This window comes from Chrysemys picta, chromosome 10 (genome assembly GCF_011386835.1).
Source record: "Chrysemys picta bellii isolate R12L10 chromosome 10, ASM1138683v2, whole genome shotgun sequence".
In the NCBI taxonomy this organism is placed as follows: Eukaryota; Metazoa; Chordata; order Testudines; family Emydidae; genus Chrysemys; species Chrysemys picta.
The window spans coordinates 61,794,858-61,819,949 of NC_088800.1; positions in this window are offsets into that span (position 1 = coordinate 61,794,858).

The window sequence follows — 25,092 nt, forward strand, 5'->3', positions numbered from 1 at the left end:
CATTGGTTCTTGCTGAGTCTTTCCCCTCTAGATTAAAAAGCCCTTTAGTATGAAGGTACTTCTACATTATAATCCGCTCTTGATCTTCTGTTTGATAAGCTAAACAGCTTGAGTCTCCCACTGTAAGGCATTTTCCCATCCCTCACATTACACTGGTCTACAATTTTGAGAAGTCGTCTGCTTCAGAGATAAAATGTGCTATTTATTATGTATTTTGATGTGCTAAATTCAAATATGACAATTAAAACAACTGATTGGCTACTGTTTCTAAGATATTTAAGTTTTTACATTTTAGGTCTATGTATATTGTGTAGATAGTAGAGTTTTAATCATAAATTGTAAACCTAGGTCTTTTCATGTGTTTATGGTTGCTTTACATGATAATATTTCACCTGTCCTGTTTATGTAACACTTTAAAAATCAGCAAAAAGGTGATATAAATAAAATGTATTATGAAACAAAAGGCAAAAAACTATTATGTACATAGTTTAGCCCTATTCAGTGTCTACTCGGCGCTTCTTGGCTTGTCTCTTGTATTCATTAAATGGAGCATCTCTTGTCACTGTCCAGCAATAGTCTGCAAGCATTGATGGGCTCCATTTCCCCTGATAGCGTTTTTCCATTGTTGCAATGTCCTGGTGAAATCGCTCGCCGTGCTCGTCGCTCACTGCTCTGCAGTTCGGTGGAAAAAATCTAGATGAGAGTGCAAAAAATGTATCTTTAGTGACATGTTGCAACCAAGGCTTTTGTATGCCTTGAGGAGGTTTCCCACCAACAACCTGTAGTTGTCTGCCTTGTTGTTTCTGAGAAAATTTATTGCCACTAACTGGAAGGCTTTCCATGCTGTCTTTTCCTTGCCACGTAGTGCCTGGTCAAATGCATCATCTCGAAGAAATTCACGAATATGAGGACCAACAAGACACCCTCCTTTATCTTAGCTTCACTTAACCTTGGAAATTTTCCACGGAGGTACTTGAAAGCTGCTTGTGTTTTGTCAATGGCCTTGACAAAGTTCTTCATCAGACGCAGCTTGATGTGTAAGGGTGGTAACAAAATCTTCCTTGATTCAACAAGTGGTCTATGCTGAACACTTTTCCTCCCAGGCTCCAATGACTGTCGGAGTGGCCAGTCTTTCTTGATGTAGTGGGAATCTCTTGCACGACTATCCCATTCACAGAGAAAACAGCAGTACATTGTGTATCCAGTCTGCAGCCCAAGCAAGAGAGCAACAACCTTCAAATCTCCACAAAGCTGCCACTGATGTTGGTCATAGTTTATGCACCTCAAATGTTGTTTCATGTTGTCATAGGTTTCCTTCATATGGACTGCATGACCAACTGGAATTGATGGCAAAACATTGCCATTATGCAGTAAAACAGCTTTAAGACTCGTCTTGGATGAATCAATGAACAGTCTCCACTCATCTGGATCGTGAACGATGTTGAGGGCTGCTATCACACCATCGATGTTGTTGCAGGCTACAAGATCACCTTCCATGAAGAAGAATTGGACAAGATCCTTTTGACGGTCACGGAACATGGAAACCCTAACATCACCTGCCAGGAGATTTCACTGCTGTAGTCTGGAGCCCAACAGCTCTGCCTTACTCTTGGGTAGTTTGAAATCCCTGACAAGGTCATTCAGTTCACCTTGTGTTATAAGGTGTGGTTCAGAGTAGGAGGATGGGAGAAAATGTGGGTCCTGTGATATTGATGGTTCAGGACCAGAAGTTTCATCCTCTTCCTCTTCCTCGTCTGACTCAAGTGAGAATGATTCTGGTGCATCAGGAACCAGCAGTCCTTCTCCATGGGGTACTGGGTGTATAGCTGATTGAATGTTTGGATAATGCACAGTCCACTTTTTCTTCTTTGACACATCTTTCATAACTGGAGGCACCATGCAGAAGTAACAATTGCTGGTATGATCTGTTGGCTCTCTCCAAGTCATTGGCACTGCAAAAGGCATAGATTTCCTTTTCCTGTTCAACCACTGGTGAAGATTTGTTGCACAAGTGTTGCAGCATATGTGTGGGGCCCACCTCTTGTCCTGATCTCCAATTTTGCAGCCAAAATAAAGGTGATAGGCTTTTTTAACCATAGTGGTTATACTGCGCTTTTGTGATGCAAAAGTCACTTAACTTCTGCTATGTTTGTGGTGATCTGCACTGTTCACACAAGTACGAGGCATCTGTGCTCACTTTAGCTAAACAGAAATGTGTCCCTTTGCAAAATCAAACACTGACAAATAAGAGAGCACGACACTGTATGATTTCTAGAGCTGATATAGGGCAATTTGTTCAGCAGAGTGATGTAAGCTTCGTTATGATTGCATCATCCATGACTTCTAGGAATAACATGATGCAATTCATCTCATGTATGATGCAATACTGGCTTCAGATTGCATCATTCATTGTTTTGCCTAAAAAGCAAGTACTGTCCAGACCCAGTCATAGATTTATTCATAGATCCAGTCAAAGCTGTATTTTAGTCATTTCTGGTTTAAATTGAGATCCCTTCCCTTTATAACTCACTTATCCTCCGCCATTCCCAAGTCAAGGGTCGTATATACTGACCCAATAGCATATCTTGAAAACTAGAGCCAATCAACAATTTTAAGCATCATTTTCGTTCTCAGTGACCCAGAATTAGTAAAGTTTGACTACATTTATTTCAGAAGCATTTTGGCTGTAGAGCAGTGTTATTTGTGCGTATTTTTTTTTCTTCCCTGCCATTTTTCAACAGCCTTTAAAATATATGGACACAAGAACTGGATGCAATATTCCAGTCTCACTGATGCCATATGCAGAGGTAAAATCAGCTCCCTACTCATACTCACAGCTCCACTCTTTATACAACCAAAGCTACTGTAGCAGTGATTCCTACCATATCACTTGTGCATTCCTTTCTCCCCTGTTTTCTTCCATGCCATGTTCAGTTCTGATACACAAGTGCCTGCATTTCATCTGAATAATATCTTGCATTGTTATTGAAAGTCCTTCTTTATGGATGTAAGTAAGGAGTGCAGATTTTGATATGCAACCATTTCCCCTCAAAACAGCATGGTATGTTATACAGGCATGCTTAAAAAATATTGCATTGGCATGCTTAAAATATAGCATCTTTCCAAACTAGGGAGAAAAGTATATGGAAAACTATTTTTGTGGTCAGCTATGATTTCTAATGGAAAATGGTTATTCTCCCAGCAATGGTGTGCACTGGTTTAGTCGCTGTGTTTCAGCACCTATGCTCTGTCTCCAATGGCTGGAGAATGACAATTCTGTTTCACTACATCTTTCAAGATTTCAAAATTTTGTGTTTGTTTTGAATTGGACCATAACCTGAGCCCTTTTGAATGTTTTCACAAAATGTAATGGTGTAAAAATGTTCAGATTTTTTAAAAGGTCAAATTTTCAATCTCTCTCGCTCTCTGATCCAGAAAGTCCACTCAGTCCATCAAAATATATACCATTTCACAAAATGTTTTTTTTTCCATGAAAGGTTTTTTATCAACAAGAAAACATTTCGTTGAAAAGTTTCCAATGAGCTCTGTTTGTGTCCTTCATTTATTTAAAGCCAGCAAGCACTCAGGAAGATCAGTCTGAAGAAGAATAATTTAACCGTTTACATCGGAACAGTTCCAATTATATAACAAGGGTGATGTGGAGAATAAGGGAGTTACTGTAATAAAGCACAGCTCACCAGGTAACTGTGGCAGGCAATATTTTCAAAGCCAGTCAGTATTAGCCCAACTCTGCTCCCATATAAGTTAATGGGAGTTTTATCCTTGACCTCAGAGTTAGACCAATATTGAGTGTTTTGGAAAAAATACTGCTTGAGACTCTTTGTTTATACTCTTTTAGTTAATTTTTCCTTGATAGTGGTTTCCTGTACTTATAATACTGTGATACATTTACTTCCCTTTTACTCCATTACATGAAATGGGTCCACTGGTACCTGATCGACATGGATACAGGCTTTGCTGATATAGCAATATTATTCCTTGTAATACTGGTAACTGGAATTAAGGAAAATCTCAGTGGTGCTGAACGCCAATGAAATCTTCCATGAGAAGTAAAGTACTTCTGGGTATGCTGTTAAAGATCCCCAGTGTTTATAAATACTAACACCTCAAGTCTTCAACCATGTACAGTGTAGACTGCTAAATAGGAGTTTTTTTGTGAAGGTAAATGAGCCCCAGTCTACAGGGGCTGAGAAATATCTATGTATGTTTTTTAAGAGGCTTCTGTTTGGTGTCTTTACTGCCTTCTTTCAGTATGCATGGCTATGGACAGAGGCAGATGAGATTTGAAACTGGAAGGTTATGATCTGTGATGTCAAAACTCTTCATCAAATTCAGAACTTTTTTAATATCAAGTCAAGACTTTTCAGTGTCCAGCTTTGGGAAAAGGAACAGAACACCGACCAGCTACTTGAACTGACCACAGGAGGTTGTGAGAAGAGAAGTAACTGAATAATTCTAGGTATTTCCATCCTGGAGCCCAGGGGCTAAAATGTACATACGCCTCAGATTGTACTGCCCTTTTTTTTTGGTATTCTTGAACCAAAGAAAGACATGCCAGTGCTTTGGTGAATCAGCTCACTTAAGGAACTGGAGTGGTTCATAAATAGATAGCGGTGATTATGATGATTAATTAAACAAGAGCAATACAGCAGCGTAGTTGTTCTACTAGAACTTGCTGCTACCACTACTTTTTTTTTCTATGTGATTTTTTACGAATGCTATTGCTGTAAGAGGCAGAGCTTATGGATTTACTTTCTCCACTGTTGCAGCTTAAGAAAGTTCAATAAGTCAGCTGTCAGAGCCTGGGTTCCTCGCAGGCTAAGGAATTTCAATTTCAAAGTACAAGAGATTGAAGTCTTGAAACAAAAGATCATCAAACACTAATAACTCCTGTCTGTTGCTGGAGCTGTGAAGTGGGTAGGAGACAGTACCTCTTTTTAAGGGCCACTGAGTGTGACAGTGAATCTTGCACTCGTTTAATTCTGTGCGATGCTACAAGATGAGATGAGGAAACTCAGATGTGAATGAACAGACCATTTATGGGCAGTGAAAAGAAGCTGAATGGCCATCTAATTGCTTTCAAAGTAACAGGAGAGGGTCCACCATAACAGCTCAGTCTAATTTCCAGACCTTGCTCACTGAGTCCTGTTATGGAAAAAAGTGTGCAGTGTAATTCCAGCCCCAGAACTAAGGCAATGCACAGGACATTGGCCATTAACCACAAAGGGCATTCACACAGCACGTACAAATTATGTAACTCATGGATAAGCATCGGGAAAGTGTGGGACCTATTGCATGCACAACTGCTGAATTTTCCTTTTCTAAATGCTTTTCCATATAGCTGTATTTCCTTAAATTGTGTGAGGAGCAGAGATGTCAGTGAAATAATGTAAAAGGCTACTAAACTACGAAGGGTTTAATCACAGAACCAATGATGTCAGCGATAGCAAAGACCCATTGTATTAGCTTGTTTATCCTGCTGCCAGTGCAGGAGAATGAATTTTCAATCTTAACTTGAACTGGTTGAGAGCTGGATTCTTACTGAGGTTTCAAAGAAATTGGGCATGCTTCCTCCTGCATTTTTTCATTCCTTCCATTTCTGTACTTCCTGGATCCATCCAGGATACAGAATAGAAATAAAATATCACAAGAGAGGCTGTTCTTTAGTTACTTGCAGATTCATGCTTTACCTCTTCAAAGCAAAGTCCACTGAAGGCAACAGAACCTTTCCATTGACTCCAATGGGCTTTGGATCAGGCCTTATGTAGGTGCCAAGTAGCATTGCACAGGGAGCTTGTTTAAAGCTAGGTTTGTCAGTATGCCAGCATGAGTACCATTTGCATGAACCCGCTTCACATCCTGGCTCAAATCTTGCTCAGCAGAACCAAACTGGCTACTTCCATCTAGTCCTCCACAGCCAGGAAGGAAGGGATTGGCTTTACCTCTGTGGGTACGTACCAACTCAATGACAAATATTTTACAGTACCTGCCCAACATATAATTTTCACATGGCCCCAAATGTGTACCAGTCAAGAGGAGGCCTTTTGACAAGTGACTTGGGAATTCCAAGTGTCAGCTTTCAAACTTCAGCCACATAACCCTTGTCAAAGCAGTGTGTGAATGCAATCTGTTAGTAACGTGGGGAATCTGATACGTTTGCTCTCCCATCCTCTGAAAATGGATCAAGGGATTTTGCTCAGACGTTCCGCCACTGCTCTGACCTTTGCAAACATACTTGTCCCTAAAATGTCTCTGTGTATATATGAAAAATAATTGTGCGTCCACCATGCATTGTCTGATTACTCCAAGTCAGCGGAATGTAATGAAACTTCCCTTACAGGATATAAATCAGCATGAAGTGGCAAGGGGAACTAATCAAAAGCAGTTACTCTTATCCTGTGAGAAGTGAATCAGGCCCCAGGACTATAGACCCTTGAGAGAGAAATGACAAAAAGTTAATCTTAGATTTACATATATGAATGATCCAAAGCCTGCTGAAGTCAGTAGAAACACTCCCATTGATGTAATTGTCTTTGAATCAGTCCCATAATCCATACACACACAGCGACACACACAGATACATATACTTTAAATGATATACATACACACACACACACACACACACACGCACGCACACGCAGAACAGCACACACACATGAAACAAAATGTTCTGTCTCCCACTAAAAAGTTAGCAAGTGAAGTGTCAGTTTCTCTGGCTATAAAAAAAACTTAAGGGTAAATTACTCAAGAACTTTAATCAAGTGACTGAGCTTGTTTGGATTAAAAACCTCTCAGCTCTGCTCCCATCTTTATGTGATTGCTTCAATTTGCATTTATGGGTCTAACACACTGAAGCCTCAGCACTACCATATAGAATCAGCAGTGTAAAAATATGCACCAAGAATTTTTATTTAATCAAAATACCATTTTTTATTTATTTATTTTTTGCGTTTTTTAGACTGTGGCGTAATGAGAGAGTATAGAAGAGCAAACAGGCCATTTAGCTCTGAAAGCTTCCCTGCTGTTAATGTCTGTAGGGGATTTTACATCCATTTCTTCTCTCTTTATCAATTTACTGCCTTTGGAGTAAAAAAAAAAGGGGGGGGGGAGAAAAAATGCATGGTGGATAATAGTTCTGAGGGCAGCAGCATTCATTGCTACTAAAGTCGTTATGGCTTTACAGCAGCTACAGCTTGTGATATGTTGTTTCGGAGTGGAAAAATAGAGGGAAAGGTGGGTTGTTTGTTCACACCAATGCTGTAAAACTGAAAACTGCTTCCCCAATTTCCAAAGGGGTGCTGGAGAGGGTTGACTTATATCGACTAAATCAGTGATTTCCTCATTTTACAGAGGTTATTGCTATTGTTGGGTATAAGGTACATCTACATTTATTTATGGTTCAGTTTTGATACAAAACCATATAGGTTGAGTCTATTTTTCTTTAATTGAGCCATGCACAAAGAAAACTGAGGCTTACAAAGTTATCTGGGGTGCAGCCTAGATTTCATGCGAAAATGGAGACCTCCTGAGAAGTATTAGCTTTAGCTTAACGTGTTCGGCTCTGCTAGATGAAATGTGTTGCTTTGTGGCTCCATGACAGTGATGCAGGGAGACAGGCAACAGACAAAAACTGCAAAGTTCCGCTGGCTCAGAAATGCTGAGTCGCCATGTACCAAAAATGTCATAAATAGTGATAGGTGCCAAGATTTGTTAAGAGCTGTTTCAGTCTGTCTTACAATGCCAAGAGCTAAGTCCCTCTCTTCTCAATTGCTGCAGGGTTTACTCAATGCAATTTTTGAACTGATTAAATTTATAATATCCGTTTTACCTCTCCCCTCCTATTGGTACACTGATGGTGGATATTCTCTCTCTGTCTCTGGCCAAGTTCAAGGGTCTGATTTCCTGTGAAGTCAAAGGTAAAACTCCCTTTGGTTTCAGTAGCACAGGACTGGGCCCCACTGGCTGAGAACTTTCAATGAATATACAAGGTTTCTTTTCTTCTGATTTTGGATATTCAGGGGTTTAACATAGTCTTTATGGCTGATTTATTGTTACCAATTTGTATAGAATGTTTATATTTTAGTACAACACTTACTAAATTATAAACCTAATTTTAGCAACAACAACGAAGTAGTAATGGGTGACTCATACAAATGTAGGGGTGGAAGGGACCCTGAGAAGTCATCAAGTCCAGCCCCTTCTGCTGAGGCAGGACCAAGTAAACCTAGACCATCCCTGACAGGTGTTTGTCCAAAAACTGCAGAAGTCTCACATTTTGGGTCGTATTGAGATGAGTCCAAAATTTGAATTCTTACCCAACCCTCGGAACCTGCAAAACTGGCATGAAAAAAATTTCATGAAAATGGGTTGTGTGACAATTTCTGTTCTAAATCAGGTCAGAATTACAGTCAGAGATGAGTTCTCATGGTATTTTGACTTTCTGCTTCTGGTCTGACTGGGTCCCAAAATGAAAAATTTTGATTAAAAGTTAACCAAGCAATTCAGAACCTCTGAAAGGGGTTTACAATTTCAGATTTCAGTGGAAGTCCGTGCTGGAGAGTGGTATTGATTTATCTGTACTGAGTATGCCTTCCCTAACATGGTTAGATGGATGATGGGAGAAATGCAGATGGTGGAATTTAATAGTGACAGTTACAGTATTCAAGTGAATTGGGATACAGGCAGAAATTAAGCTAAAGAAGTGTTCTTGTCTCAACAACATCGGTATTTTCCACCATTATCAGTATTTAGACATCAAGGAAGTAAAAAAGTGCATAAAAAATACAGATCAGAGCTTAGGCACCGGCTTCCTCCAGGTCCGGGGAGTGCTCAATCCCTCGCTCCACCCCACCCATCTCCCAAATCCCCACCCAGCCCCGCCTCTTCTTGACCAGTTCACCCCTTCCCCTGAGCATGCCCCATCCCTGCTCTTCCCCCTTCCTCCCAGAGCCTCCTGCTCGCTGCAAAACAGCTGACTGCGGCGGGCGGGCAATCCTGGGAGGGAGGGGGAGGAGTTGATCAGCAGGGCCGGTGGCAGACAGGAGGTGCTGGGAGGGGGACGGAGGGAGCTGGCTGCCAGTGGGTGCACCCACTAATTTTTTTTCTGTGGGTGTCCAGCCAGAGAGCACCCATGGAGTCGGCAACTGTGGATCAGAGTTTATTTTATTTTGTTTTGTTTTGGTCATGGTACAAATGCATCCTTGCTACAAAGGCATATCTTATAAGTACATGTTTAACCCACTGGTGAGTGTGTTTTGCACATCATCTTCTGTGCTGAAGATATGAGAAGATACATCACCAAGATACAGAAATTTGGCTTTTTAACTCAAGTTGTAGCAGCTCATGCTTTTAGTTCTGATTGTCTCTGGTTCAGTCCCCAGTGTGTCAGCTAAGATGGTGGCCATCGAACAGGCAGTCTCTTTCTAATCTGTAAAATATCTGTTATAGCAAACAAATCTTCTAGCCCTTTAATTGCATGATAAAAAGATCTTAACACATTACAAAAGAAATACCAAATGTTTCATTAATGAATGCCCCCCCACACACATCAAATCTCTTTTCCTCCTCTTTAAAAGTGATTTGTAAAGAAACATGGATTTCAGGGGCTGTGTGCTCAACACTTTCTGAAAATTAGCCATCTTTAGGATCTTTCAAGCTGGGCATCCAAAAATTGGAGAAACCACAAGTTACTAGTCATTTCTGAAAATCTTACTCTATATACTTGATTTTTTTTTGCAGCTGTATAATGTGTAGTTATTGCCCCTGCAATCTTTTTTTAAATGTTTTTCTTCTGATTGTTGTTCTAAAAATACACATAATGCAAACAATAGAAATGTCTTGATGATAGTGGAATGAAGCTGGGCTCTACTGGTTTTCTTAGCTTTAAAAACAGACAAACAAACAATAAAACAAAGAAATTGCATCATGTGGAACTATTTGTTAGACAGCAGTAGAATGCTTTGACTTACACAATATGATGGAATGAGGTAGGTTTTGCCTCATTGCATACTCAAAGTCACAAATCATATTCCAGCTGCACATTCACATTACAAAAGAAATGCCATTCAGTTCTCTCTCTCACTCATGCACAGAAGCAGTAAATACTGAGGGTGAAATCCTGGCCCAATTGAAGTCAATAGGAGTTTTGCTATTGACTTCAGTGGGATCAGGATTTAACCCTAAGAACTTTGAATGAGATTTTCCACTCAGTTACATACACATTCATGTACTGTGCAAAACAAACTATTGGTAGATCATTAGGGAAAACCCTCCATCATATAACAAAAACCACAGAGCATTATAAACCTCTGTAACTCAGACAAATCAAGATGTTAAGTTCCTACAACTTCGCATTCAGATACTAGAGCTGTTAAAAATAGGTTGCAGTGTTTAAAACAGGGCTTTAAAGATGGCAAACTTATTTCTTCATTCTCAAACAGAGCTGAAAAACTTATGTTCAAACTTTACAAAACAATCTACTCCCAGGGTGCAAAAAAGCATGCAAAATTTCCAACTAAAAGGTACATTTTGACAAAGTAGAAACACTAGTGCAATTTTAACTGCAAATATCGTCACATGCTCTGCTTATAGGCCTTGATCCTGAAAACATGTAGGGACATATTTCTCTTTACTCCCATGTGTAGCTGCATCAGGGCCGTCCAGAGGATTCAGGAGGACTGGGGTCTTCGGCGGCGGGGGGCCCCCGCCGCCGAATTGCCGCCGAAGACCCGGCACTTCGGCGGCGGGTCCCGGGGTGGAAGGACCCCCCGCCGTGGGTCTTCAGGGCGCTTCGGCAGTGGGTCCCGGGGCGGAAGGACGCTGCCGAAGACACAGAGCGGAAGAAGCTCTGGGGGCCCGGACCCCAGGAGAGTTTTCCGGGGCCCCCGGAGCGAGTGAAGGACCCCGCTCCAGGGGCTCCGAAAAACTCTCGTGGGGGCCCCTGCGGGGCCCAGGGCCTGGGGCAAATTGCCCCACTTGCCCCCCCCCAGGCGGCCCTGAGCTGCATTGACACTGATTGCATGACTCGTGAATAAATCACACCATATGTGTAAAGTCTTGCTACATGGCAAATGCTTTGCTGGTATAGCTATAACACTATAGCTCTACCGGCAGAGCCCCCTAATATAGAAGCATTATATGCTGACGGAAGGGTTTTTTGTCGGTGTAGTACAGGGATCGGCAACCTTTGGCATGCGGCTCGCCAGGGTAAGCCCCCTGGTGGGCCGAGCCAGTTTGTTTACCTGCCGCGTCCAAAGGTTTGGCCGATCGCAGCTCCCACTGGCCCCAGTTCGCCATCCCAGGCCAATGGGGCTGTGGGAAGCGGCGCAGGATGAGGGATGTGCTGGCCGCTGCTTCCTGCCGCCCCCATTGGCCTGGAATGGTGAACCATTCCATTCTGGTGAACCGCGGCCAGTGGAAGCTGTGATCGGCCGAACCTGCAGACGTGGCAGACAAACCAGCCCGGCTCGCCAGGGGGCTTACCCTGGTGAGCGGCGTGCCAAAGGTTGCTGATCCCTGGTATAGTAATCCTACCTCCCAGAATGACATTAGTTCTGCTGCCAGAAGAATTGTTCTGTTGGCATAGCTAAGTCCACATGGGGGGCAGAGGATTGTCAGCACAGCTGTGTTGGCTCTGGGGTATGGTGAAGACCCGGCTTTAGTATTTGCAGGATCTAGACCCTAATTTGTACCTGGAAATTTACTATCTTAAATGTACTGGGCCATCAGCACAGCTTCACCAAAGTCAATGGCACCCTTCCAGTTTACACCAGTAGGCTCTTGAGACTCCTATCCACTATTTATTATCACAATCCAGAAATCAAAAGAATGGGTGTGGCAACACTGTGGGGATACTTCTGCTGCCTCAATGACAACTATGGTATCTTTTTCAAGCTTTTGTTCATATATTTGTACCTACCAGAAATTATGTAGGAATTTTATTCTTTTAAGCTCTTCTCAGATGGGGATATTTATACTCCAATCCACTGGAATGGTATTTCACTTAAGCCAGGACATCACATGCAAAAGGACAAGCATCTCTAACATATGTTACAGTAAGCCTTGTCATTATTACTGGTTGTGATTACTCCGCTCTATTCTTTTACCCATTCATTTCTGAATGTGGAGAAATATTTAAACGTGTTTTTACGAGATCACTGTGTATATTTCTGTTTTCCTCACTCTTCTTATCAATTCCCCTCTCACATTGATGTGAAATATAGTACATGCCATGGCAGTTCTATCTTGAAGGTGCGCCCTGACCTTCCTATGCTGCTAAATGGGCTGGGGGCCTCCAATAAGGGAAAAGGGGTCCTGGGATAGAAAAGTTTGAGAACCACAGGCCTAAATAATAGGGCCAGTGGAATACTGGTGGAAAATAGTCTTTGTCATTGTTTGGTCAATACAGTATTCACACACCTGGAAATAATGTATTTAAGCAATAATATTCAACCAGCTTTGCTAAACATGAGTGAATATGGGAGCAGTGGAAATGCACCTGTAACACTGAGTCACTTTAATTTGAATCAGAAATACTTTAAAGAGAGGAAGGTTTATAAAACCTTTCATCATTTGCTGGGTATTTCATAAAAATTAAAAGAACAATACTAGGCAATACGTACAGTCAAGAATTATTTAGTGTTACTTTTATGGAGTATATAAGAGGAAATAAATAATATTTCCATGTTGTGATTTCTCACACAAAGAATAAGACTGGTCATGGTTATGGAAAATCCATAGCTTTATGTTCTAATGAATGGTGCTACATGCAACTAAGCAGACTTTGTTTTGCAATTTGAAAAAAAAAATGATTCAATGTTATTTTACAAGATTTAGTGGGGACCTTTCCTATTTCATCAGTAACTAGCTTGTTACAAGTTCTGCACTTCTAAACTTTAACCTCAAGAATTTCACAGAGACAGTAATGTATCCTAAAGGTGAGAGAGAACTATCTCTCACATCACCTTACAGAACAGTAAATACAGTAATGAAAATTAATACTCACAGCCACACTGCAGCTGCTTAAATATAGCTGAACATGAAAGCCTGTACACTTGGGGATCTGACTGGAAAGGACAGTCCAAGGGGGAGGATTCTGAGTTCTCTGACTAGTGGCAGGTGTTTGGGAGCCAGGGGGTCAGAGCTAGTGTTGGAGTCAGGAGTCAAGCCGAGAGTCAGAGCAGCAGTCAGGTTGAAGATTAATACCAGGTATGAGGGGTTCCACAGGTTGATCAGGAGTCAGGAACCAAGTAGGAGCCAAGGTCAGTACCAGAAGTTCAGAGGCAGGGAAGCATGGCAGCTAGTCAAGGAAACACATTGTTGCCTGGACACGTCCTGGTGTGCCCTATGTGCTTATATAGGAGCCGATCAGGGATCACTAAAATAACTGTCAGTTGGATCACTTAAGGCAGAACTTTCCATGGTGTGCAACCTCTGTGAATTGTGTGTTGCACGCAGTGGGCAGGTTATGGGTGGCAGTGTGAGGCTGTTACTTGAGAGTCCTACAGGTTCAAGTCCTGGTGATCCACACAAAGTGGGCTGTAAGCTGCTTCCACAGTGTGGCTTGGGTCTCTTGTAAGCACCTTAGAAGATAGACATATCTTGCAAGGTAATGGAGTGTATACTTATGAAGGCATGTGCGGGAAATGGTTTCATTCTTGACAAGTATGTTTGCATTTAGAAGTGACCTGTTTTGTTGAGCACTTTGGAGGCAGAGGTACAGTATTGTCCTGCAGTAAGGACATTTATCCCTGCTTTCTGATTATTATTCCTTTACCACTGTCTTCAAAGCTATGGAACAGCCTGAGAGAGATCTGCTGCTTCAGAAGCTGCCTCCCCAGGCACACAATGTAGCATTCATCTTGTCAATGGATGTTGTTACTGGATGTGTTTTCTTGCTTTGAGCCTTTTCATGGGAGTCAAGGAATTCATGTTAGAAAAGCACAGATTTTAACCAAACCGAGAGAAAGGAGTTGAGAGTAGTAAGGGAAGGCAGATGTAGGCAGGGGAAATATTGAATTTGCCATGAGCATCTATGAGATATATAATGGTTTCTTAACTTTGGCTTCAAAATAACCTGAAATGCAGAGCCCATTCAGTATAGAGATTGAAAATAATTGAAACATGGTGGTAGAATTGCAGTTGGATTTGTGAACGCCTGCCTATACCAGACAGAAGGCTTTGTTGGGGGGGGGGGTTACAATTAGAGAATGGGACTGGGAAGGAGTCCTTGGCATTATGTCAGCATTGCCAGAAATTTATGGTGGAACTTGGATAAGTTCCAACAACAAAGTGCCTCAGTTTTCCTTGCTGTGAAATGGGGAAAGGAGCATTTCATTTAACTGATCAACATGTCCAAATGGTTTGAGATCCTCAGATGGAAGGTGCTGGCTCATGGATTATGGTTATTCATTGAATTATTTTATTTTTGCGTTCTGAAATTCAACATTTCATTCCAACAAAAATCAATCTGTGAATGTTTTGCTATGAAACTGGCCAAAATTTCTGGGTGGGCCAGGAACAAAATCCTGCAGGTATTGTTTGTTTGTTGTCATTTTACAAAACTTCCTTCACAATTTTTATGCACCACTGACTATATCAATGATACCAGTTCTAAGGCACATTTCCCATAGTTGTGGGAGGTTTTTGATCAAAGAATAAATGTGGTAGAAGTTGTCCTTACAATTCTCAAGCATAACACTGTAGTCACTGTGAGTTACCATCTTGTAACTGATGTTTCCAGCCCATGCAGTGATAAATTAAGCTAATTCCAAAGAAGGTACTCTTCTTTCACAATAAGTGTGCCAGTAAATACAGTTCATAGAATCATAGAAGATTAGGGTTGGAAGAGACCTCAGGAGGTCATCTAGTCCAATCCCCTGCGCAAAGCAGGACCAACCCCAACTAAATCATCCACATTATAGATATTTCCAGGCAGGGAAATTACTCATTTGACAGCTGTGGAGAGTTAATCAGGAATAACTCCCCATATAGACTACAAGGGATTTTTGTTTGTAATTTAGCAGCAAGTACTCGTGTCTTGCCAGAGCCAAACAGAACGTGAACCTCAAAATTGTTGAGTTCCTTTCTAAATCTATAAATCACAATGTCTGACTGAGCTCTAAATTAGGACAAGTCTGGCTGTGTATCTGTAATCCACACACCTCTGGGTTTGGTGTTATGTCCCATCTAGTGGCACTGAGACCACTTAGAGATTAATGAGTCTGCTCTATAGCCTTAGCTAAGGGCCATGTGACTTTTAGCTCATGCAGTAGATGCTCATAAACTAAGCTCCAAAAGTTGCAGGTTCAATCCCGCCTGCTGACAACCAGGGTCTGTTGGTGTTACATATCTATCACTGCATAGTAATTGTGTATTAAACTAATTTGGAATAAGGCAATGATATTCTGTAATGAGAGCATCCACATATGGAGTTAATCTACTTTAAATTCACACCCTATATTATTCTGGATTAATTTTCATGTGCAGACAAGCCCTTAGAACAGGGGTGGGCAAACTTTTTGGCCCGAGGGCCACATCGGGGTTGCGAAACTGTATGGAGGGCCGGGTAGGGAAGGCTGTGCCTTCTCAAACAGCCTGCCCCCTCCCACTTCCCGCCCCTGACTGCCCCCCTCAGAACTCCCGACCCATCCAACGCCCCCCTGCTCCTTGTCCCCTGACCGCCCCCTCCCAGGACTCCTGCCCCTAACCGCCCCCTGGGACCCCACCCCCTATCCACCCCCACCAAGCCCCTTTTGGAATGTGGTCCTGCGAACATGGGCAGATGACTCAGGAGGAGCAGGGTCAGCCACGCAGCCAGAGAGAAGTGGCTGTTTCCCCTTCAAAGTGCCACTTCTCTCCGGCCAGCTGCGCAGCCGCCCAGTGCTCCTCCTGAGTCCTCTGCCCTAGGGTCACCATATTTTAATTTTTAAAAAGGAGGACACTCCATGGGGCCCCAGCCCCGCCCCAACTCCGCCCCTTCCCCGCCCCCAGCCCCGCCCCAACTCTGCCCCCTCCCCTGAATGCTCCGCCCCCTGCTCCTCCCCTCCCCTGCTTCCCGCGAATCAAATGTTCACGGGAAGCCTGAAACAGGGAGGCAGCAGGTAAGCTGGGGCGGGGTGCGGCGCGGCCCAGTCTGGCCCCCCTGGCCGAGCGGCTCCCTTCGGCGGCCGGCTGGCCCAGGCCAAGAGGCTCTGGCCCCGGCGTCTCCTGCCCAGCTCGGCTCCGGCCCTGGGGTGCCGGCCCCCGGCCAAGTGTCCGCGCCCCTGGCTGAGCACCGCGCCGGCCCCCGGCCAAGTGCCCGTGCCCCCGGCCCCGGCTCCGGCCAAGCACCGCGGGCCGGCCCCTGGCCGAGCACCGCGCTGTCCCCGGCCCCGCACCCCCGGCCCGGCCCCCGGCCGAGCACCGCACCGCGCCACCCCTGGCCCCGCACCCCCGGCCAAGCACCACGCCGCCCCTGGCCCCGCACTCCCGGCCCCAGCCCCTGCCGAGCACCGCCGGCCCCGGCCCGGCCCTGCACCGCCGGCCCCAGCCCCAGCGGCCCCGGCCGAGCACCGCCGGGGCTCTCCCTCCCTATTTTCCCAGACATGTCCGGCCTTTTGGGATTTCCCCCCGGACGGGGATTTGAGGCCCAAAAAGCCAGACATGTCCGGGAAAATCCGGATGTACGGTAACCCTACTCTGGCCACGTCCCCTGCGTTCCCCCCACCCGCACCACCCGCCTGCTCTCCTGCCCCCGCAGTGCAGCCTCTCCCCGCCCCCCGTGGGGGGTGCACCAGTGCTGAGCTGCCCAAGTGCCTGGCCTTGGGGCCCCCTGTTGTTGGGAGGCCCATGCCAGGGCACCCTGTGTTCACTGGTAAACCTGCCCCTGAGACATGCTGCCCGGCCGGAGCCAGCCACACCACTGCACTGCCGGCTCGGTGAGCTGAGGCTGTGGGGGAGGGGGGACACCAGGGGATGGCCTGGGGCCAGCCGGGAGCTCAGGGGCTGGGCAGGACGGCCCTGCGGGCTGGATGTGGCCTACGGGCCGTAGTTTGCCCACCTCTGACTTAGAAGCAGGGCAAAAACTATTTTCAAACACTGCTATTTTTTGTTGGCATCGAAGAGGCTTCCTTTAATTAGGAAAAACATTTTTCATTATTAAATTTCTATTGAAAAAAATAGTTTAAATTAAGGGGAAAATGTTTCACAAACCCCAAATGAAATAATTTATTGTCCAAGGTTTTGTTAAACTCCAAACTCTCTCATCACCAGTATTTACAAGACATTTGCGTTATTCACAGTCAGCCAATAAATCGTTCTTGTCACCCTTCTATGTAGCTGTAATGCCACCGTGTATGGGAGCTAAAGTCAGAGCCTTACCACTGTTCTAATGTAATTTTTGTATTGATTGCTCATGGTGATTTTAGCAGGGCTATCTCTTCTGGCATAAGTTATTGTCAGTGGAATTAACAAAAGTAACAGCAGAAGAATGACGAATTGACCATGCATTCTTAGAGCTTTCGTTACACAGCTTGCACACAGAGCAGCCTGCAGAAATGTGGTGCAAGGCAGCTACCAGTAATTGCTGCTGTGTTATCATTCTGCCTTCCGTGAAGGAAGGAAGAATGTGAATAACAAACCATGCAGGGGCCTTTCTCTCCTTTGTCTGTTGCCTTGAAAAGGCGTCAAACCTTTGGTTTAAAAAAAAAAAAAAGTAAGAGATAGAGACCCTTCCAAGGGGGACAGTGTCCAATACACAAGGGTCACTAAGCAAGATGAGGAATGATGGGAAGGTCTTATGGTTAAGGTGACAGACTGGGACTCAGAACATCTAGGTTCAGTTCTGACTCTACGGCATGTTCCAGGTGTGTCCTTGGACAATCAAGTCACTCTCTGAGCCTGAGTTCCCCCTCGGTAAAATGGGGATGATAATAATACTTCCAAATCTACCACCATTTGTTTGTATTCTTTCTTTAGATTGTACACTCTTCAAGGAAAAGGCTTAGCACAATGGGGTTCTGATTCCACTTGGGTCCTGTAGGTGCTACAATAACCATGATAGTCATTGTTTTAGGACAGTAACACACATACTTTTGAGGGAGCAGAATATAGTGGCACCAAACCTCTCTCTATTTCTCTGTCTCTCTCTCTTTCTCTCTATGGGGATGGAGGTTTTGTTTTGTTTTGTTTTTCCTTCAGGGTTAGCACTTCACATTATGGATATTTCCAGGCAGGGAAATTACTCACTTGACAGCTGTGGATAAAACATGAAATTTTAGATAATGTTTTAAATTCACTGGGGAAAAACCTGCTTCAAGGTAATTTATAAATTAACCAAATTCAAATATTGTCTCCTGGCATGTATCTGTAATTAGAAAACTGTCTTGGAGAGGAAAGGAGACCTAGGAGATAGCTGGTACACAGATTATTTTGCAGCTAAAAATAGGAATAGCTAGAGGTTGCGTGATCTCAGGAAAACCAACATGTGTAGAGCAAGCTTGCTTCTTTTTATATTTAAAAGTTCTCCCAGTTCACCAGCCTGACTAGCTTCAAGCTTGCTGTGGTAAAGTTAATGTGGAAATGCTGAATTATTTGTGACTGCACAGTTTCTTTGGTGCTAATTTGATTTCACAATTCCCTCACTCCCCTTTCCTTCCTTCTTCCCTCATTTCTCTCTGTTCTCTCTGTTATCTGCAGAAAAAGTATACCCCTTTAAAGTGAAGTTTTTAATAATTTGGCAGTTGGTAATTCATGCTCCTCCCTTTTTTCTTGGTCTCTATCATGTCTTGATCCTCCGGCACCTAGTTGTGTGAAAATGTTACAGTGAGGTGGGCCATATGAGTAGCTAGATTGGAATCAAAAGGATGATATTCTCTGAACTCACCTGGATTTTTGAACATCTAGATTTGGCCTCAGATCATGCTCTTCCTCTTTGCCTTGCCCCTGAAAAAGTTAAATTCATGTCACACCAATCTGATTTGAAGCCTTGCCTTTCCTCTCCACAGCTTTGTTAGTTTCTTGCTTTGAGCAGTTGTTTTCTTGCCACTGAGTCTGCTGGGAAAATTTTCAGGGTGCATGGGAAGGGGTGCATGGTTTTGTTTTCTATACTGTTCCTCACGAGTTGCATGGATGCATTTGGGTTTATGAACAAGAGCTATATTGCCAAGCAAATGCCACTGGCTTCCCAAGCTTTACAACTCCAATAAACAATTTGCTGCAGTGAGAGAAATGTCATTGATTCAAGTGCATGAATCAGGGAGAAAAAGAAGGGATAATATCCTTTTGCAAGTAGCAGTGTGTGCTAACATATATCCAGCAGATTACACTTTTATTCAATTTCTTTATAAGGGGCCATGTGTCAAAAGGCTTTTTACCTAGATCTGCTAAAATGGTATATGGAAGGACAACATATTTTCTTCACCTTTTACCTTGGAGCAGTAAACATTGTTGCTGGAGACCATTAAAACCTAGTTGTGTCAGCTCCATTTCTAACTCTGGCACTCTTTCAGGGTTAAGTAGCACTGATATTAATGGGAGGCGACATAAATCAAAATCTGTGCCAAATTCAGGTACAGCAGGCTCCAGGGCAACTTGCAGTCAGTAGGTTTCTAATTCTGACCTATACTTGCAGTTATTTTCTAAGCCTCAACGCCTCCCCACTGTGTTCTCCATACTGCGTTGCAGCTCAGAAGGGAAGCTGAAGTCGTGTTGCAACTAAAGAAGTGTGTGTGTGCGTGTGTGTGCGTGCACACGCCAAAACTAGGGGGTAATACTCATTGATATTTTAGTGCATACCTGCTTATTAGCCCTTGAAATGGTTCCACATCCTCTACAACTTCCTAACTGTACGAAATGTAGGACAATGGAACACACTGCCAAGGGTAGTTATGGAAGTTCCTTTACTGGAGGTTTTCAAAAGGAGGCTGGATAGCCATCTGCCTTGGATGGTTTAGACACAACGAATCCTGCATCTTGGCAGGGGGTTAGATAGACGACCCTTGTAGTCCCTTTCAACCCTATGTTTCTATGATTCTTTGATTCTACATGCTTGCTGGGCAACTTATCCAATGAGTGTGAATCTGTACCTAAAAGAAATCCACTAGCTACTACAACATACTCTAAAAAGTCTATGTTCTCAAAGAAAAAGGATTGGCCACATGCTGTAAATAGACACAGTGGACACTTTGATGTATATAATTCACCTGGAGAAGCTATTTTCTTAACCAAGTGAAGAGAAAAACTCCAATTGAAACCAAATGAGGATAACAAGGGAGATTAGTTCCACTGATCGTAAGACTCTGAGCCAGCAAATCATGTGCTGAAATCTAAGCTGAGAGTGGTCCCATTGAGACACTTATTGAACTCTGTCTAACATTTTGGTTCTGATTTAGTTCTCAAAGGTGAGAGCTGTTGCATTTCCAGAAACCCCACACTCTGCTAACACCTTTAGGATCCTTCCACTGAGTCCTACATCACCAGAAAATCCTGCTATTTCTAGGATGGACTCTCGGCTGTGGAACTCGCCCCTTGAAAGTCATCTTGGTCAATTTCTCTCTGTTTAAAAGAAAAAATCTTAAACTTTACTCCCTCTGCTTTTCCCAGGACCCCCCGTTTGTTGGTGCGATTTCATTTTTAAAAGGTGGCTCTTTCTCTTGATATTTTGAAGTGCATTTTAATGTTTTTCAATGGTGGACAGGGCCACTAATATCTCAGCAGGCTGTAAAATAATCACTGTCTCAAGTGAATGAAATTTGGACTTAGACCATTAATGCATTTTGCAGAGGCCAAACAGTCATCTGATGAACACAGCTGAACTTGAATTTTTCCCTGATTTTTGACACAGCCCTCAGCTTCACTGGAGTTTTCTGCCCTTTTTTTTTTCTTTGCCATAAGGAAAAGGCCTTCTTTTATCATCTAAATTGTTCCTCTCTTTGCAAAATTGAGCTCTGCCCGTCACACTGAAGGGGGGAGCTGAAGGTCGAATGGTGGAATCTGCTTGATTTAATATACAGTAATCAATACCTTCATGAATCCCTAACCAAGCTCAATTCATCCATGGAAAGCCTTTTAAAAGTGAATGGCAAAGCAAACGCAAAACATGGACTTATGTGCTGTGCTGTTTCTTTGTGACGTAGAGAAGGCATCTCATATGTATGGCAATAAATTTCTGTGTTGTTTTTTTACATTAGAAATGTCCAGTGTTTCTTGGCCTTTCTTACATGAAAGACCTTAGCCAGAACTATGGCTGGCTGAAATGGGGATATTGCACCAGGCTATAACCTGAAGTACAGACCTCCTTCCCTGACCCCAATTGCGGGAGGAGGCGGATGGCTTGAAACTGTTTTATTACATCAAAGAGAAGCAGTAAAGGGCACAGGCCTTTACATCAATGTCTGGACATTTAGTGTAAGGAGTGAGCAAGGTACACCAATGTGCGGCAGGGGTAGAAGGTGACCAGCACAGCAGAAGTAGTGCATTTCTGCAATCGGAGCATGGGGTGGGGCCTTTCAGGACTCTACCTACAGAGTGCCATGGATGACAGGAACTCCTGAAACAGCCCTGAGGAGGAGCTATTGGGAAGTGAGAGGAGGTCAGAGGATTCAACACTACACAGATCCATTTTGATCCTAACCTCCCCACATGCCGTGGGTTGAGGGATTGGGCTTGATTTACTGCGGGTATGGAGCTAATTAGAGTAAAGCTATGAAACACCTCTGTTCCAGCTTCTTGGTTCCTCAACTTTGCACCTGTGGCATCCTCCTATGCTTAACTGAGGTGCTCAGGTTGGGGCACTGGTTGGGAGGACTAGAAGAGGAAGCGAGTGCAGACCTGAAAGTAAACCCCAGTAAGAAATAGTGCAATAATACTAACTACCCCCTTGTTATTGACAGTGTAGATGTTTTTTCACGTTTGTACAACACCCAGTGCCCACTCCTCCAGAGATACTGTGCTTGCTCAGTTTGAGTCAGATGCAGTGTGAGCTCTACCTGTTGTTGCAAAGAGTTCAAGCCACCTAACTGTTTTGTTCACAGATTCTGATACATCAACAGGCTCCATTGGTGACTCCTGGGCTGTTCACACATTGTGCAAAACAGCAAGAAAACCAATTCTGTTTCAGTAGCAGTCCTTATTTGATTGTCCCTATATTTGAGGATATTCACAGGTATCCAGTCATTTTGTAATAATTCAGGGACAGGTTTCCTATTTCTTCTAAGATGCTGCATTTATAGATTAAGTATTCATCAAAAAGAGTCATAATGGCTTGACAGTTCTCCTTCTGATATGCATTCAAAACTCAATTAAGACTAATACCAATTAGTTATGTATAGCTTCTGAGAACCCTATTAAACCAAAATATGAGCAGGCTACAGCTAACTATTTAAAATATGGAAATACTTCAGCTCTGGTCAAGTGAAAAAATTCCATTAGATGAATATCTTTCAGAGTCTTAAATGTGACAAGAATGTCATGTACTATATAAAAGCAATTTGTTGTGGTCATTTATAAACTTTTTTCATTATTTTTAATTTTTCATTTGTAGAGTGCTGCAAAAAGTGGAAACGAGGTCAAATTGAAAAGGATGAATATAAACAAATAACCTAAGTATATAGGAACAAAATTAGAAAGGTCAGGACACAAAACGAGATTAAACTAGCTAGAGACTGAGATGGGACATAACAATTTCAAGTGCATAAAAGGTTGTTACAAGGAGGAGGGAGAAAAATAGGACAAGAAACAATGGGTTTAAATTGCAGCAAGGGCGGTTTAGGTTAGACATTAGGAAAACTTCCTAACTGTCAGGGTAGTTAAATACTAGAATAAATTGCCTAGGGCGGTTGTGGAATCTCCATCATTGGAAATTTTTAAGAGCAGGTTAGACAAACACCTGTCAGGGATGGTCTAGATAATACTTAGTCCTGCCATGAATGCAGGGACCTAGACTACATGACCTCTTGAGGTCCCTTCCCATCCTACAAGTTTATGACTCTATGATTATGAACTTCTGAGAAATCAGATATGAACAGGAAATATCCTGTGATAGAACCTGAGTTTCATATAATGTCACATAATAGCTTGAATATATATTGCTATTAATAAATGCTTGCTGATGCTCATGGAATGCCTGAGTAGATTTTGATAGCTATATAGGATTGTGTGGGTACCTCTACCCTCAGCTTGGGCACTGAAGCCTAGGGGGAGAGGTGAGCTTCAGAGTGTGAGCCTGAATGTCTACACAGTTATTCTTAGCATTGCAGTGCAAGCCCGAGCCTGTAGACTCTGAGATTCGCTGCTGTGGGCTGCTGCTTGCCATATAGACATACCCTGAGACATACACATTTCATCTATATCTAGCTATATATATTTTTCTTTTAAAGACATCCTGATTTCAAGGGCAGTTCTCTTATCACTTTGTTCATAACATTTACAAAGTAAATCAGGGAGGAGGAGGCATGTCTGATAGTCTGAGCATGGGACAAACAGCCAAGAATTTCTGAATTTTAATCTTGAATCTGACACTGACTACCTAATGGGGTTGGGCAAGTCATCTAGGCCTCACTTCAGAATAGCTCTTAATCCTGTGCAGAATTTCAGGCACATGCTCAATTTCATCTATATTCATCAAAACACCTGAGTATATGCTTGAAATGAATATCTTCAATGAATGAAGTTAATATCTCCACCGAATAGGGATGAGCTTAAAATTGAGCACATGCTTATGTGCTTTGTTATACTGGGGGGTTTAAGCCTTGCTTATTTCACTGTGAATTGAAAAGGCTGAAAAACATCTTCACAGCATCTTCTCCATTACAAGAACAGAGGCAGGCAGTGTAGTGAAGAACAAAAAAGACATACTAGATTAAATGCAGAGAATAACAGAATTAGATTCAGTTACAGTAGCATAATGAACTGGTGCCTTTAGTAGTCAGAGCTGAAATGATCTACTGGGGATCTCATTCTTTGACTCTTTCAATAATAATCCAGGGCATGTTTACCCCACATGACATTTATCAAAGGCCTCAAATTACATTTTTTATTCTGGTTTCATGGCTTACTTTTGAATATTCGAATCCTGAACATTAATGTTGGGAGCTTCAGTTTAAATTGTCCTGTCTGCAATTTTTTGTGCATCCGATATTGTAACAATTGCTCTAAATCAGAGCTATCAAACATTTACCGCTGTTAAATTAGCAAATAAATAAAAGTGTCAAACTTGTCCAAAATTGAGATGGAAGTTGGGAAACACTAATAAAGTTTAGGTCTCCTTTCCTGCAGTAGAACCCTAGACCCAAGCAGAGCCCATTTGACATCAGAGATCCTGGATGATGCCCATGCAGTACTCATTTGAAGACCAGACCCTAGGTTTGGTGCAGGCATTTCAAAGAGCTATGAGACACGCAAAGGTTCATATATAATTTCAGTCAAGAAGACTCTGTGAGATTCATCTACAAGTAAAACATTATAAGTAGGTCAATGACCAATAAAAGATGGAGGTGAAAGGAACCACTCCATGAATAAAAATAGAGAAAACTCATTATTTCAAAGGGTTTTTTTAAGATGTTTTCAATTTCTTAACTTTCTAAGGGAGGATGTCTTGTGATTAAGCTACTGAATTTGAACCTGGGAGACATCGTTTTAATTCCCAGCTCTGCCTCAAACCTCCTGTGTGACACGGACAAGTCACTTCATCTCCCAATGCTTCTGCTTCCACTCCCATTCTTTGTCATATCTGTTTAGACTGCAAGCTCTTTGGACCAGGGATTATTTCTTACTTTGCATGTGTGCAGCAGTATTGCTAACTTAAAATGTTCAAAAATTTGGAACCCAAAAAAATCATAACATTATCTTAAAAATCATGAGATTAAAAAAAAATTGGGGTTCTTGTCATTTGCTTTTTTGTTTTTGAGCCTTCATGGTGCACTTGGGTCACATTTTCAAGCTTTTCTTCACAGCTATGATTGCTGTAAACATATTGTTTTAAAATCTGAAAATTGAGATTCTCATATAATTCATTGCCTCCAGGAACTGGGGATTTAATAAAACATCAAATATCACAAGGCTTGTGACAATATTGGTGCCTAGCACTAGAGGGTC